The sequence below is a fragment of the Miscanthus floridulus genome, chromosome 4 (assembly GCF_019320115.1).
Source record: "Miscanthus floridulus cultivar M001 chromosome 4, ASM1932011v1, whole genome shotgun sequence".
Classification (NCBI taxonomy): Eukaryota; Viridiplantae; Streptophyta; class Magnoliopsida; order Poales; family Poaceae; genus Miscanthus; species Miscanthus floridulus.
In genome coordinates this window covers 75,190,562-75,203,500 of record NC_089583.1, presented here as the reverse complement: position 1 = coordinate 75,203,500, position 12,939 = coordinate 75,190,562, and the positions used below count along the sequence as shown (strand labels likewise).

Genomic DNA, 12,939 nt, shown 5'->3' with positions numbered 1-12,939 from the left:
GCAATGTTGCGGGTGGTGGCTGTCTCCTGGACTATCCCTGATCTGTGCATTTTGGACTGGTCAAAACAAATGAATCCCGGTCCGAAATTTCCAAGATTCACCCCTTTCAGTCAGGTCTGAGTTTGTATTTGCATTTGAATCCCAGAACCTTGATTCTGTTGCAGTTTCTTATTTGAGTATGGCGGTGTGCTACTGGATTATCGCTGAATTATTCTAGCATACTGCTTGAGTACAGAATTATTTCTTTAATGATCTGTTCTGACTTCCTGGATTATATACTATAGTAAAACTTAATTATTTGTTTTTTATCAGCAAGTACACATGTTATTTCGTTAAGGGTGGTTTATAGGAATTGCTTAGGGCTTGTCTGTTATGTGTCAGCATCTCAGCAAAGATTCAAGTTGGTAGTTTAAGGTTCAGTTCAATGAATATGTGATTTGGTTGTTAGTTGCCATTACTATTACACAAACATGTTCAGTGAAAGTAGAATTTTGTTTACACTTTTCTTGTGAACTGGAAGTTGATCTTCACTCTGTTGTACTACCAAAAGAAGAAATCGAGTGTATATATTGAAGTTTTTCCTTGTCTGTGTGCCCTTAATAAGCCTAAGGTGTCATGGCATGGTTGGTTGCAGTATGACATGATATGATTTGTGGTAGGTTCTTGCATTTGAACTATGGTTGGATTGATACATGACGTTGCAGAGAAGAATTTAGTTTTCATTGTTGAGTTATCAGTTTGACTTCAGCGTAATGAGATGTGCTAGATTGCTTGTCAAAATATTGCTGCATTGTTCTAGCATGCTGGCTTGACTGTATTTTTTTTTTTATGAAAACTTGTGCTACCTGCTGGACTATGATAGTAAAGTAGTAATGTTTAGGATCATTAAGGCATACATGTTATTTTGGTAAGAGAGGTTTATATGTATCAGATGGAAAGTGAACTAAAACTCTAGCAGCATAGTTATGATATATATATTTTTTTTGCCTATAGTTCATCCTTAATAGTCAACATAGCGTCAATTGGATTGTCTAGGGTGTGCTTACAGTTGGTATTTTAAGCCTGTGTTCAATGGATATATGATATGGTTGTTTGGCGAAGTGCCTTTATTATCACAACTTCACAAGAACATGTTTAGTGGAAATAGAATTTTGTTACCACAGTCCTTGAACTGGAAGCTGACCATTTGTCAGAATTAACCCATTAGATATAATGCTTGCGATAGCTTGTTTCTTTTGGACAACTGGAGTATCACAGTTATATTATTTGAAACATTTTCACATGGAGACAATATTGTGTTTTTTTCAGGTTTGAGTTTTTGACAAGGGGTTTGAGTGTCCTTGATTAGATGTCATGGCTGATTAATGTATGATGATACGACCTTGTATATGTGTCCTAAACATCATGCAGGGACAACCATTACATTTTAGTTGAAAAATATCAGGCAATTTTTTGTGAGCTGAAACATGAATCTGCATTTTTTTTGGTGAAATTTGAGCGTTTATGTATATATATCTTGCAAATTTCAACATATAAATTCACATAATCTTTTGGACATCCTTTTACAATAACGAGTCTGATGATTTTAAGGTTGCCATGCCAGGGTTGAATTTCTTGTGCACTTATGTTTTATTATGTTGAATGTACCATGGCATCATTATCTTTTCCACCCACGCCTTTTCTAGATGAATTTAGTTAGTTTTTTCCCCAAATGTCACCAGGCGTGACTAGGGATTAGCATTTTCTTGCTTATTTTCTGGGCCTGTATAGCAGTGATCCTTGCACCCTTCTCATTTGATATGCTAGGAAGTAAGATCGTGTTTGGTTCGGGACTTCGGGCGTTTTAATACCTCGTTACCACCGGTTCACAGCCGCATGATCACCTCATTTGCTATACGACTGGCGCGGTATCTGAAACCTGTCCTTGAGAACGATAGTGCCCATCGCCCGGAGTTATCGATTGATCGACTGCGCCCCGCACATCTCCGTCTCCGCTTGCAGGATATTCGTGAGGTCGTTCGCGTCCTAATAGCCAAAGAAAGACTGCCATCTACACTGTAACAGATAGCAGCGTGAGCTGATTACATTACTGTTACCATCCCAAAAGTTGAACCAAACAGCAACTTAGGAACAAGCCAACAATGAATCTCTTCAGTAAGAAGCCAACAACTTCAGTAACAAGCCAACAATGAATTTCTTCAGTTGTGTCGGATGTTGCAGATGATTCACCTTAGAAGCTGTGAATGCCATTCATCAGTGGCTTGCCGTCATGGCTTCCGATGTGCTTACTGCTGCGTGAGAAACGCGATAGGCCCATTTTGATTCCCAAACTACTACCGGGCTTTGACCGTGTACCAGCCCGTGCAGCCCAGCAAGGTATTGTGGCCCGCCATACAGTCTAGTAGCGAAGATGCCTTGGCAGCTGCGTACTCCAATAGGCACAAGACCACAAGTACAACTGCACAAACAAACGATTTCACTGCTTCCTATTCCTACTTCTTCCTCGTTTGCTTCTTCGTCCCCGCAGCGACAACCATCCACCAGCGCCACTCCAACCAAGTCGTCTACTCCGCGTGAGCGCGGCCACGCCCCCAATCCCCTCTGTTCGCGGCCGCCCACGCTTCCTCCGCCGCCGGCGCCGCGCCATGATGAAGGATTTCATGAAGAAGATCACCTCCTCCGGGTTCGGGACCGCCTCCTCCTTCAAGGGCACCTCCCACGTCCTCGGCTCCGGCCCCTCCCCCTCCTCCTCCCACCCCGCTGCCCGCCCCTCAAACCCTAGCCCAAACCCCAGGCCCGCCCCTAAGCGGCCGTCGCCACCTCCCCTGCCCACTTCAGCCACCGATTTCACCCCCTTCACGCCCCTCGTCTCCTCCGCCTCCTCCCGCCGCCCCGACGTGAACGGTACCGCGGCCGCTGCCACCGTCGCGTGCCTCAGCTGCGGAGACGCGTTCCCGTCCGAGCTCGCCGTCTCCGAGCATCTCGACGGCTGCCTCGCGTCGGTGGGGGGCGCCCGCGCGCGCGCCGCCACGTACCTCGCCGCCGACCCGCCCCCGGCCTCCGTAGAGGTGGTCAAACGCCTGCTGGGCAATCTGCTCCGGGAGCCCGGCAACGATAAGTTCAGGCGAGTTAGACTGGGCAACCCGCGGATCAAGGAGGCTGTAGCGTACAGGAAAGGCGGGGTGGAGCTCCTGGAGGCCGTTGGCTTCAGCGTTGGGGATGAGGGCGGGGAGCCCTTCGCCGTCATGAGCGAATGTGCCCAGCGACGCCAGGCTCAACGGGATCAGGAGGGCCGTCCTCCTGCTCGAGGGGGGACACCCCTCTGCGCCTCCAGTGAAGGCGGAGGCTGAGGCCAAGGAGAGCAGCAGCAATGTGGTTGATGTGCAGGAAGGTGCTAAGACTATTGATCGGCAGGTAAGCAGAAGGGTTTAGGTTGGTAATAAAGCATTTCATATGCTTGTTTTAGCGTTAATTGGCTGGGTAACACAAAGCTTTCATTCCCATCAATCAGCACAGTTTGGTTGTTTGATTTACTTATTATGTCATGACATTTTCACATGAACTGCCAATTTTAGGCTTGTTTCGTTGCGCTGTTAGCTTCATTAGGACTTAGGAGATAATAGTTAGTTATAGACAAATGCTAAACAACACTTCGTTGTTTTGGAGCAATCCAACACTCGATTTCTTGCACCCTGTGATTAGCTTGGTTAAGGTTTGGGGTTGAGTGCCCTTTCTTCTCCAACTCTGGCGGGTTTAGAAAAAAACTGGGGAGGAAGGCCGGACAGGCAGTGGTGACGGGCGCAGGGGGCAGTGGTGGTGCCGCCAGCCGGGCGGTGGAGGAAGGCGGTTGGGCAAGGGATGGGTGGGGGCATCACGGTGAGAGCCCTGCGAAACCAGGTTAGCATGGCAGCGGTGGGCGGCAGCAGATCCGGCGGAGATGGAAGAGGAAGGCAGGGCGGGGGCGCCACGGTGAAGCCGGGTTCGCAATGGCGGAGCCACCCTATCGGCGACATGGGGCAGCCCTGCTACCAGCCGGTGATGTTCACTGCATCCTCTTCTTTTTAATGTCATCTTTCTCATCTCCATGGTTGGCGATGCATGGAGCGCCAGAGATTGGCATCTGTCAGAATCGGACAAGACAGAAAAAAGGCCGCTGCAGCTTGGCGGTTTGCTTGGCTTGTTTAATAGGGTCACGGCATAGCCTTTCAGTCCCAAGCAAGTTGGGGTAGGCTAGAGTTGAAACCCACCAAGAGCCTCAAGTCACGGTTCAGGCACTTCAATAACTGTTTTCCAAGTACTCCTATTCAAACATAGATCTCTAGGTATATCCTAAGCTTTCAAATCTCTTTTTATTGCCTCCCCCATGTCAATTTCGGTCTTCCTCTACCTCTCCTCATATTATTAGCTTGGCTTAGGACTCCACAATGCACTAGTGCCTATCGAGGTCTCCTTTGGACATGGCCAAACCACCTCAACCGATGTTGGACAAGCTTTTCTTCAATTGGTGCTACCTCTAGGCGATCACGCATATCATCGTTCCGAACTCGGTCCATTCTTGTGTGACCTTAAATCCATCGCAACATACGCATTTCTGCAACACTCAGTTGTTGAACATGTCGAATCTTTGTAGGCCAACATTCTGCTCTATACAACATAGCCGGTCTAATCGCCGTTCTATAGAACTTGCCTTTTAGCTTTTGTGGTACCCTCTTGTCACAGAGAATGCCAGAAGCTTGTCGCCACTTGATCCACCACGAACCTAAATAGGAGACCCATTTGATGGTTTGGGTCACGCTGTGGCAAAGGGTCACGGACCTAAAAGTTATCTTTCCTAACAGCGAACGCAAAAGGCATGGCAACAGCAGTTTGAGCGGCGTGACCGGAGCTAGGCGCAGCATGCGGCGCGACGCTTATTTGGGTTCCGCATTGCGTCCCACCCAAAATGAGTCTGTTGGACCGTGTTTTTTTCCGATAAAGCAACATGAAGTAGGCATTTTGGGTTTGGGTGCCGTGATGTGTCGGCTGTTGGAGATAGTCTTAGTATGCAGCTATATGCAGTAACGAATACCAGTGCCAGCAGCAGCAGCTAGCAGGTGATAAGCTAACATGTTCTAACGACTCATAATGTTTGAGTTTAGATTCTAAACAATTGTGCATTCACCTAGTAGTAAAAGCACTGCTTGGATGATTGATGATTGTCTGATGCCCTTTCTAAATTTAAGTATATGGGTTCTTTTTTGTGCGTGCTTTTGGTTTAGGTCATGTATATTATTCGCCCCAGCTAAAACAAATTCCTGGCTCCGCCACTGCGGGTTAGCATGGCAGCGGTGGGTGGTGGCAGATCCGGCGGCAGGGAGGCGGTGGCAGATCCGGCGACAGGGAGGAGGGCGAGGCGGGGGCATCATGGTGATAGCCCAGCGAAGCCGGGTTAGCGTGGCAGCGGTGGGCGGTGGGGAGCTGCCGGAGATGGAGGAGGGTGGGTGGGGGCACGGCCAAAAAAAATCGAGTGTTTTACACTCGGTTGTTGGGTAGACAGGTCCTAGTTATAACATATTTCCCCTTTTGAACTATCATCTCAAAAAATTTGATGTTAGTGGGACACTAGCTATAAATTAAGGGATATCAGAAATGCACATACGGGACTGACTAATTAATACGTATGTGTTACATATGATTTGTGTATGTTGTTGCTTGCTGTCCTGCCATGAACTATCTTCAAAATGTATTAATAAGATATTAAACTGAACTCCATATGCGTTGTCAACTTTACAGATTCGGGTATTTGTCTCTGTTCCTGGGAGTTCTGTGGGACAAAATGATGTACCAGATTCTTTTTACAAGCTTAGTGGTGAGGAGATAAGGAATGAAGCAAAGATGAGGAGGGAAAGGTTAGAACAATCTCGATTGCTGATACCAAAGTCTTACAAGGAGAAGCAGGCATTGGCTGCTCGACAGAAATATAAACAAGCAGTCATTCGAGTTCAGTTTCCAGATAGAATGATTCTTCAGGGCGTATTCCTACCAGGAGAGGCCAGTAGTTCACTGTATGAGGTACCATGCTTGTTTCTTCCAATAATTTGTCATGTTTTTCAGTATCCTTATTTTCTTGATTCAGAATATGCTGATGTTCCATTCTTGGTGGCATTTGAATATACTACATTTTTCGTGGGTTCGAGTCGCGGTCTCCTCGCATTGCACAGGCGAGGGTAAGGCTTGCCACTGACACCCTTCCCCAGACCCCGCACAGAGCGGGAGGCTCTCTGCACTGGGTACGCCCTTTATTGTTTTGATATAGAATTTGTTGATATTCCATTTTTGGTGACATTTAAATAAACTGAACATCTGTACTATGCTCTTTGAACTGTTCATCATTTTGGCAATTGGTGTGTAATTCACTGGTTCTAACTTGTTCATTCTTGTTAGCCCTAATATAAATTGGTAGCATTTGTGAAACTAGCTCACCGTGAATTGACTTGAAATGTATGGTTGGTTGCCTCTCTGGGCATTTGGTGTTTTTGCTTCCTTTTTTTAAACATTAGTGTTCAAAGTTGTATCCTGGAAACTGTGAACTCTAAAGTGACACTAATTTGCGGAATGATGATCCAGATGATAACTGGGGTGTTTGGTTGAGGGATTGCTTGATCCTAGGCTAGATTGGTCCAATATGGCATCATCCTATAACATTGGTGGATGACCACATTCTTTGTTTTTCTATCAATATGGTTATGGGAGATGAAAAGGAGGTCAGAGAAGCCTTGAAAAGGATGAAAGGGGGCAAAGCGATGGGCCCTGATGATATCCCAATCAAGGTGTGGAGATGTCTTGGGGAAACAGCTATAGTATGGCTAACCAAGATGTTCAACAATATCTTTCGATCGAACAAGATGCCTGAGGAGTGGAGAAGAAGCATATTGGTACCAATCTACAAGAATAAGGGAGATATTCAAAGTTGTACTAATTATTGGGAAATTAAGTTGATGAGCCACATTATGAAGTTATGGGAGAGAGTCATCGAGCAGCGCCTGCGAGGAACGACGCAGATATCAACAAACCAATTTGGTTTCATTCCCAGAAGGTCAACCACAGAAGCAATTTTCTTAATAAGACAGGTTATGGAGTGGTTTAGAGAGCAGAAGAAGGACCTTCCACTTGGTTTTCATTGACTTGGAGAAGGCTTATGACAAGATACCAAGAAATGTTATGTGGTGGTCTTTGGACAAACATAAAGTCCCATCAAAGTACGTGACCCTCATTAAGGACATGTACAATAATGTTGTGACTAGTGTTCGAACAAACGAAGGTAACACAGATTACTTCCCGATTAAAATTGAACTTCATCAAGGGTCAGCCTTAAGCCCGTATCTCTTTGCCTTGGTAATGGATGAGGTTACCAAGGGTCACGTACTTTGATGTAGTGTTAGTGGACGAAAGGCACGTGGGAGTAAATAGAAAACTAGAGTTATGGCGGTAGACCCTTGAGTCTAAAGGTTTTAGATTGAACAGAACTAAAACCGAATACATGAGATGCGACTTTGGCAGAGTTGTACAGGAGGAGGGAGATGTGAGTTTGGAAGGTCAAGTAATGCCTAAGGATACCTTTCGGTATCTGGGATCGATGCTACAGATGGATGGAGATATTGATGCGGACGTTAGCCATAGAATCAAAGCAGGGTGAATCAAGTGGCGACAAGCTTCTGGCATTCTCTGTGACAAGAGGGTACCACAAAAGCTAAAAGGCAAGTTTTATAGAACGACGATTAGACCGACTACGTTGTATGGAGCAGAATGTTGGCCTACAAAGATTCGACATGTTCAACAACTGAGTGTTGCAGAAATGCGTATGTTGCGATGGATTTGCGGTCACACAAGAATGGATCCAAGTTCGGAACAATGATATACGTGATCGCCTAGAGGTAGCACCAATTGAAGAAAAGCTTGTCCAACATCGGTTGAGGTGGTTTGGCCATGTCCAAAGTAGACCTTCAGAGGCACCAGTGCATTGTGGAGTCCTAAGCCAAGCTAATAATATGAGAAGAGGTAGAGGAAGACCGAAATTGACATGGGGGGAGACAATAAAAAGATATTTGAAAGCTTTGGATATACCTAGAGATCAATGTTTGAATAGGAGTACTTGGAAAGCAGCTATTGAAGTGTCCTGAACTGTGACTTGGGGCTCTTGGTGGGTTTCAACTCTAACCTACCCCAACTTGCTTGGGATTGAAATGCTATGTTGTTGTTGTTGTTGATGGTTATGAGAGATGAAAATATTGGTGGGCCAACTTATCAGATTCATCCAGTTAATACTCCCTCTGTTTCAAATTGTAGTTCACTTGGGGATTTGTCCTAAGTCAAACTACTTTAACTTTGACCAATATTTTGGAAAAATATATTAACATCTATAAGTCCAAATAAATACATTATCAACTTACTCCATGGCTCTCCTGCATATTTGAGAGAGAGAACATATGCCATGGATAATAATTTAATAAAACTAATTTGATGTTTTAGATGTTAGTGCATATTTCAAAGTTGGATAAGTTTGACTTGGGACAAAACCAAAGTGAACTACAATTTGGAACAGGGGAGTAAGTAGGATTGGTTCAGAGTTGGATTTGTGAACCATTTTCAGTCAGAAAAATTAACAACCTTGGTTGCTGACACAGGGATCCATCAGTATAACCTGTTTGTCTGGGCTTTGTAGCCTGTACACAGTGGTCTTCATGGCAGTGCATATTATGTATTGTTTGGTCTTTGTGGGTACAGTGGTTGACTATATCAGGTGGTGCTGGTGTTTCAGTGACACTGGATATTCATCTCTTGCCCCTAATAGAAGTTAGTGCTGTATGGGAATAGCTGTTTCTTGTACATCATTTTATGCTGTCATCTTTTTTTCTACTTGAAATTGTCCTTTTAAACTTGTATCTTGTTCGTGCATTATTTCTGGTCGAAAATGTCTGTTAATATTTGAACTTGTATCTTATTCATTTCATGGCTTTGTAGCATGGACAGTCTGCTGTTGCAGACTTACAGTCATTGTAGGTTAGCTTATCTGTACTGAGTCTTGCAGCTGTTCATTATTGTTATTCTGTGACCTGTGCCACTGAAAGCTGTTTCATTTGATGTTTATACCAATTTTCTTGCAGTATAATCTATCTATGGCAGTTTCTAGTTTGTAGCTGCCGACTAACGTGTGCTGTCTTTCCTTATTGCAGTTCGTCACATCTGCTCTGAAGCAACCAGGTTTGGAATTCGAACTTATCTCTCCAGCCATTCCTAAGCCACGTGTGCTGCCCCATTTTCCAAACCCGGGCGAGCGGGCACGCACCTTGCAAGAGGAGGAGCTGGTCCCTTCCGCGCTCCTCAAGTTCATTCCCAAGGAGACTGATTCCGTGGTTTTCACCGGTTTGCTTGATGAGCTTCTCATGGCCAGTGAGCCGCTTCCTGCTGCATCACAATGAACTGTGTGATATGTGAATAGCAGATCATTTGTGGGCTGCTGACTTCGTTTTTGAGGTTCTCTTACATCAGACTTATAAAAACACAGGATTTACTTAGATAACGATACATACCTGTATTGGCTTTCTTGCGGAAAGGCTACTCAAGAATTCGTTAGGCCCATGCTGAACTGGATCTTAAGTGGGTTGGGCTGGACTGTGAAACTCCAATTCATGGAAAGATTGTTTGATTCGGCTGTCGTGGATTCTTTCCGATTTTTCCAAAGGCCCAGGTTCTCTTACATTTTTAAGTTGGTACCTTGAAGATTGAAGTAATACCATTGTGCTGTTTATGTACGTGGCAATGGCATTGTAGGTTGTGACGCATACGGCGCGGGTAGTATTACTGCTCTTTGGCACCATTGCTTTTGTCTGGTGGTTTCATTAAAAAAGAAAATACCGTCCGCTGGTGCACAGCATCGCCGTTTCTTCGTGAATCGTGACACTGTTCTGATGGTTGGGCCTTGCTGCACACGGAGTTCGGAGTAGGGAACTCTAGCTTCATGGCCGGGTAGCTACAGTATTAACGCGGCATGCAATATATATATATAGAATAATAATCTCGATGCTGCGCGCGTATGCGTGTGTGTGGACGCGCACGCGCATCAAACCAACCACAACCTTGCATTGGGCGTTAATCTTTTCACGGTATCGGTTTCGGTTGGTATAAAAAATTAGCCGAGCAAGCAGGCAGGCCAAGTTGCCGTATGATTTGTAGCCCCAACCCTTACATGCATTGCACACTGACCACGATGGCATTGTAAAGTACTCGATGAGACGATGACCTTATGTTATTCCTTTTAGTATGTTATTACTAGTAGTAATCAAGACGATGATCCTATGTCCAGCAGCGAGCCAGCAGCTTGCCTCTCACATCTCCCTGCACCACAATTATTCCCCAGTTGCCGCAATAGTTTATGCATCGTCCTGCTAGTAGTTGCTTTCGCTTTGTACAATATATATATATATATATATATATATATATATATATATATATATATATATATATATATATATATATATATATATATAGAGAGAGAGAGAGAGAGAGAGAGAGAGAGAGAGAGACGCCATGCACTAGATTTATGGTTGTACAAGGATGCTCATGCTCCTACTGGGTAAAGAAAGAACGCCTTCAAAATCATTGACTGAATCATCCATCATGCTACTAGTTGCATTGCATCAAGAAAAGCTTTTGCTAACTGAACCCCTTCATCACGCTAGTCTACAGCTAGCTCAGTCGTCCCAGCTTTTTTTTTCAATTAATGTAATGTGCATGTAATCCTCTGCACATGCATCCATGCACGCCATCATGCCAACTTTTAGGAAAGTGCATGAACAGCAACGGGGATTCTTGTTTACGTAGACTTCAGGCTTTGTTCGGTAAAATTAAATTAGAGTTGGTACGGTACCACACGCTCCTCACTGACACGCTAGCTCTACGTATATCGTGTGGCCAGTTCTGTGATCCGCGATATAAGATAGAAAAGTCCACTTTTACCCTCCAACTATGGCTCTAGTTTTTTTCTAACCCTCTAACTTAAGAACCAGACACGCGCAGTCTCTTAACTCTCAAAACCAGTTAAAATTGGCCCTTGCGCCCATCCGACCGCGGTTTCCGCCCAGTCAACTCGCCACGACCGCGGTTTCGGCCTAGTCTCCATGTCTAGGTGGCCCAAGTAGTCCTGCACTCTCCTCTCACTCTCGTTCCTTCCCCAACCCCGAATCCCTAACTCCCGACGGTGGCGATGGCGACGGCGACGGCGGAGGGTGCTGGTGCGGGTGCGGCGCAGGTGCGGATCGACAACATGGCGAGCTAGAGCAGCACGAGTAGCTGGAGGGGAGGAGGAAGGTCCGACCGTGGTGGCTTTCAGTGGTCCCCCTTCCAGTGTCGCCGAGGCCCTCTTGATTATTGGCCGCCCGTGATTTGTGATTGCGGAGCGAAGGCGACAAAGTTGACATCGTGGACCAATGATAATCCGAGCCGCAGGTTCTATAATTGCTTCGGATCTCAGGTGAGTTCGATTGATGACTTGTTTGACTTGTTTAGGGTTTGGTTCTTTGTTGGATGTCATGATTGAAGTTGTCTTGGTTTTGGTTGTAATCACGATTGCAGAGCAATATGAGGCCATGCCAAATTTATCGCTGGATTGATCCACCAACCCTGGAGCACCTTGTACCCGTTCTTATTGAGCTCCGTGACCAAGTGCGAGCAATGAGGACGGCTAACAGACAGAGAAATGGCCACATGGATCTGGCATTCGTTGATGCAGCATTCGTTGATGTAGAAGCATCAAGGCAGCAAGGAAGAGTCATGGTGGATACAGGATTTGCAGGCACAGATGATGTGGCACCAACAGTGCAAATAGCTAGAACAGAAGATGTTCAGTTGAAATGCAGGATGGTAGAGAAAGAACTAGGTTTATTGAAGTTTGTATTGGCAGCCTGTGTGATTTTAGTACTTGCTGTACTTTTTAGGAAGTAGATGTTTCTTGCTGTTTTAGTTGTGATGGAAGACAATGGTAGTAGTTGGATGCTTGTTAGTTTGTGGTATAGAAGTATGGAAGATGTATTGAATTCAAGATGTATTTTGCTATCTTTGAATCGATTATGAATTCCAAGATAAGGCTTTCAAGTTTTGTTTGCTTTGATAGCTACTTTGACGTTGTTGTATGGAGGCTCCAATTAAGAACTCACATACTTTCACACAAGACAGAAGACTAACCCGCAATTGATAAACCTCAACAAGAGAAGCCACTATGCCAACAACGTTAAAGGTCTGGCATTACAACCTGAAAGTCTGGCATTACATTACATTACAGGTGAAGAACATCACAAATTTTACATACTTTTAATGTAATGTAACGTCACAACACTTTTAAGGCATTTGTGACATTACAACCTAAAAGTCTCACATACTTTTAATGTAATGTAATGTCACAACACTTTTAAGGCATTTGTGACGTAATGTCTCATCGCCTTGTAGGTGTGTAGCATCCCAAGGTTTTAGGATGCCTTATGAGCCAGCTCTAAGTATTCCAACATCTAGAGCTTCTAAATACGCATCCATACGGATTTCCCCCTCAAAGATAGGAGGAGGTCCATCCCCTGTGAGACGTCTTTCTCTAGGCGGTTAAGCCTAAATACGTGAGCACGAGGCTCTGATACCAATTGAAAGGATCAAGATGCCCAAGAAGGGGGTGAATTAGGCTCATTCTAAATTTCTTTGCAATAATTAAGTCCTATGGTTAGCCTATTAACATCTTGTGCCTAGAAAGTGTTTCTATTGATCTACCGTATAAAAGTTTAGCAACCTATATTATAATCCTACTCTAACATGGTAATTCTATGAATGTAAATGACAAGAATTGAATTGCTCAAAGTAAATAGAGAAGGAGGAACGCGGCGATGTTTTGCCGAGGTATTAGAGAGTCGCCACTCCCCA

The 12,939-nt window shown here is 44.8% G+C and overlaps 1 pseudogene; it reads left to right on the top strand.

The window, feature by feature from the left end:
* Positions 1-2,449: 2,449 nt before the first annotated feature.
* LOC136549822 (plant UBX domain-containing protein 2-like) lies at positions 2,450-10,046 on the top strand (annotated as a pseudogene).
* The last annotated feature ends 2,893 nt before the right edge of the window (positions 10,047-12,939 follow it).